The sequence below is a fragment of the Pinus tabuliformis genome, chromosome 7 (genome assembly GCF_031772625.1).
Source record: "Pinus tabuliformis cultivar Carrire ecotype Pingquan chromosome 7, CPIR1, whole genome shotgun sequence".
In the NCBI taxonomy this organism is placed as follows: Eukaryota; Viridiplantae; Streptophyta; class Pinopsida; order Pinales; family Pinaceae; genus Pinus; species Pinus tabuliformis.
In genome coordinates this window covers 1,764,238,334-1,764,242,499 of record NC_142293.1, presented here as the reverse complement: position 1 = coordinate 1,764,242,499, position 4,166 = coordinate 1,764,238,334, and the positions used below count along the sequence as shown (strand labels likewise).

The 4,166-nt window shown below is 37.5% G+C and overlaps 1 pseudogene; it reads left to right on the top strand.

Moving 5' to 3' along the window:
* Window positions 1-639: 639 nt before the first annotated feature.
* On the top strand, window positions 640-1,900 carry LOC149255405 (shikimate O-hydroxycinnamoyltransferase pseudogene; annotated as a pseudogene).
* Window positions 1,901-4,166: the final 2,266 nt, after the last annotated feature.

The window sequence follows — 4,166 nt, the reverse complement described above, 5'->3', positions numbered from 1 at the left end:
GTTGGTAAAAATTTATCAAAGTTCATCAAAGTTGATTTACAGTCATATAAGGTATGTTGGTCAAACAGAGTCATTTCAGTTTCTAGGACTAGGGTTTGGTCTTCACATAATCCCCACAGGTCATGCGGATGTCTTCAATAAGTTTTCATTCCAAAATTCTTATCAGCAATAATGCTCAAGGATGTTTCTTCTTCAAAACTCTGTTTTGAAGAAGAAATCGTCAAATTAATTGTTTGTAATAAGTATGTATTTTTAAAGTCCTCCGTCTTGAAGTACTTCAAATTCAGTCCCTGGTCTTTCTTTGTGAAGACATTCCGCTATCCTTGCAAAACAAATCAACCACAAAGCCATCGTTTTAGCCAAAAAATCAAATGGAAGAAATGCCAATTCTGCAACATTACAAAAATGGGTCTTTAAAAAGCAGAGGTCAAAGCTATGACTTTATATAAATATTTCTATGTTTATCAATGCCATTTTCACTCAAGAGGTCGATTTACATCGAAGTTTAGTGGTAAGAGGGCGATTTTCAAAGCCAAGAGAGTGTTTTGAGTCCGCGCAGCGCATTGGATTAGAGCGCGGCACACTTAGGCTGCGCAGCGCATTGGGCACATTTCCATAGTGTTTTCCTCCATTGACGCAATGCATCCACAAAGCGCAACACGTTGGGCTCTCGCGTGGTGCATATGGCTGACAATGAAAATTTTTATCGTTGCTCTGCAAAAATTCAAATCACTCAGCTCTTCTCTAGATTACATGTTCCTGGTTTGTAAAAAGATAGAAGTAAGCATAAATTTTTGGAGCACAATGGCATTTTGGAACCGGATTCATCTTTGGATGACATGCAGTTAGTTGTATCATTTTAGCAAAGAAACCCTTTAAGTGTTGCTGCATCACTATCCGTTCAAAATTGCAAACAAACGAGCGAGGCAGATTTGGAGGATGATAGCACTGAAGGCATAACTCGAAGAAATAGAGTTAGCCGCCCATAGCCTGCAAAGATGCTTATAATAGTGAAGAGTTGACAAATGGTGCATCCCACCACACCGACTCCATAGAGGGATCTTTGGAACTCAAATGTAGACCTTGTGGTTCCGAGAATACACACTGCTAGTGTGTATTTCTATAGGCCCACTGGTAGCCCCGATTTCTTTTCAATGAACATTCTCAGGGATGCGCTTAGTAAACTACCAGTGCCATTTTATCCCATGGCAGGGAGACTAAAAGAGACCTAAATGGATGTATCGAAATCAACTGTAACGGTGAGGGTGTCCTGCTTGTTGAAGCTATAAGAGATTATGTCATTCATGATTTTGGGGATTTTGTGCCCATCATGGAGCTCAAACAGCTCATTCCTAAAGTCAATTACTCTGAAGACATTTCTTCCTATCCTCTGCTCGTAACCATTTTCAAATGTGGATGGGTGTCATTAGTTGTGCGGTTGTAGCACCATGTGGCTGATCGTTATGCGGGTATACACTCCATCAATACCTGGTCTGATGTAGCCCATGGGTTAGATTTTACTATGCCACCCTTCATCGACAAAACTGTTTTATGAGCCAGAAATCCTTCAACCCCGAAGTTTCATCATATAGAGTACCAACAACCACCACCAGTGAAAGACATGAGTGGAATAATGAATGGTGAAACCATCAACCATATCAGTTGCTATTTTTTTAAACTTACGAAAGAACAATTAGAGATCCTCAAGGGAAAATCTAGAGAGGATGGAAATAATATAGCATACAGCGGCTATGAAATGCTCTCAGGACACGTTTGGAGATATGCATGTAAAACTAGAAATCTGGATGCTAATTATAAAAGATTGGTTTTTATTCAAATGGGGAAGGTGAAAAGTCAAAGACCAGAGCTTAAAATAAAGCGTAGATATCTACCATGGTAGAGAAATAGAATTCAATTACCTATTTTTGGACTTCAGTTATGATTCAAAGGGTCTACACTATAGTTTCTGCTTACTCATTGGTCATCAAACAAATTTCACATGTAACGCTGCTGCTTTCCAAAACAGATGGTTGGCTCTTCATCTTTTGTTTTCTAATGATGATTAAATAATCCCTCATTTTTGGTCGATCTATTTTATCATAGTGGAGTTTATTTATTGTATTGAAAATCATTTGTAAGGGGTCTAAGTTCTCCAAGTAGTGTGGAGGAAAAACCCAGCGCTTTCTCTGTACAGTTTTGGCAGAGAATTAATGAAATGATGCAGCTCTTATTCATGAGATTCATGTGGTATGAGTTTGGCATATGTTTCTTCCTTCTGCTTCATATGTATCCTGTTATGTTTTATAGTTCATTCATAATCATTTCCAGTTGAATGCTCTTAAGTAAAAAAGGTAGAATCCAGTTTATGCTTTGCCTTTTAAAGCATCCATACTTTGTGTATAGTCTTCTGTTTGAAAAGGATTCATGTGTATGCCATTTTCAGCTTCTCAATAGTCTTTCCACTCTATATTATTTCACTTTGATTGCTAAACTTCCTGCCTATCTTGCTTCATGAAACATTATGTGTCTTTGATTTAATTTCCTAGCTCATGTTGTCCTTTGTCCCATACAGCCCTGAAAACTCAGTCATTTATTAAACTACCTCTTTCATATTTATTTACTAGCATAAAATCGGTATACATTTTGAGTCATCTCAGACCTTATTGTTTATTTTTACTGAGATTGACCTGGAGAGAGTCCTCTCCTGTCCTCATAGGGCTAGCTACGAGGCTGAGCGTGGTTTTATGTGGACCTAGAAGCTTACCTTTTCAGCCTGATGTAAATCTAGGCTCTAATAGAATCCATGGACTAATAAATCAACCAACAAGGCTCTAGAGAGTTTGGCCCAACCTGCACACCCTAGGATCTAGTAACTAAACACAAGTTGTTCGAGGGCTCCGAAGCACTTGTTCCAACTCACATCCATAGGGAACCTGAGAATTAATTAGCAATATAAGTGGGAAACCTACTACATAATGGATATATTTGAAATGTCGAGGCAACATTGAAACTATTGTCAATCTAGGGAAATATCCATGCCAATGACAACACATAACCAAGCAACCACATGTATATACCATGCATCCAAAATCAACAAGAAAATCACAGATGCAGCCCATTACCTGCAAACCAATCCAACTGTAGTTGTTGATCGAAATATTACTTTGTGCCTCCTTGCTTTCCCTTTCTTTCCTTCTCCAATCCAAGTGAATGATAGAGTGCTCCAACATGCTATAAGTGTGCAAGAGTACGAGAGAATGAGCAAATGAAAGTAGAGAGCCAAAACTGAACTGAAAAAAGCTAGCCAAAAACTATGAAAAATCTTTGAATTATTTCTGTAATGCCTTTTATTATTGATGTCTCCTTTCTCTTTATTTTCCTTCATGTTTCCTCTAATTTCCCTTGCATGAAAATTTTTCCTTTTACCTCCCGTTTCTCCTATATTCCTTTATTTTCATAATTAAATGCTAGTTATTACCTATTTTCCTTTCCCAATGCCTTTGCAAATTTCTATAGCCATTAATTAATCACAAGTAATGTCCACTAAAATGTTTTCCCACAATTCAACTCTGAATATGTGTCCCATGACCTTGATGTTCTTTTATTTATGTGGAAAATCAGCTGAGGGTTGTTACAAACCCCTTGTGCTTGGGGGAACACCATCCTTGGTTTTCAATTACGCTTATAACTAGCAAAATGTGCTACAAATGGAGCTTTATAAAATAAATCGATGTAGTATTTAAAACATACTACATATTGGAGATTTATAACTCAACTCATTATAGTATATAAAATACATATAGGAATATATAAACCTAAACCTAAACCTATAATCCAAACACCTCTACTCAACCGACAAATAACGAGGGATCCAAATCCTACATATGATCAACCATCTCATATGTAGCTTCATTAGGCACAAAGTGCTTCCACTGCACTTTAACTTGCTTGATTGTTCTGTTCCAGAGCATGAGCTGTTTCTACTGCAAAATTAAATAAAGTTTTGGCTAGAATTCACCCTCTCGTTCCACCTATAATACAAACCATTCAATCACATGATCAACATCCTGTACATACCTCTTAATAAATGAAGCATGGAAAGAATCATGGACTTTCTTTGTCGGTGATGGTGCAAGTTTGTAGGCCTTTGGTCCAATCCTTTGAAG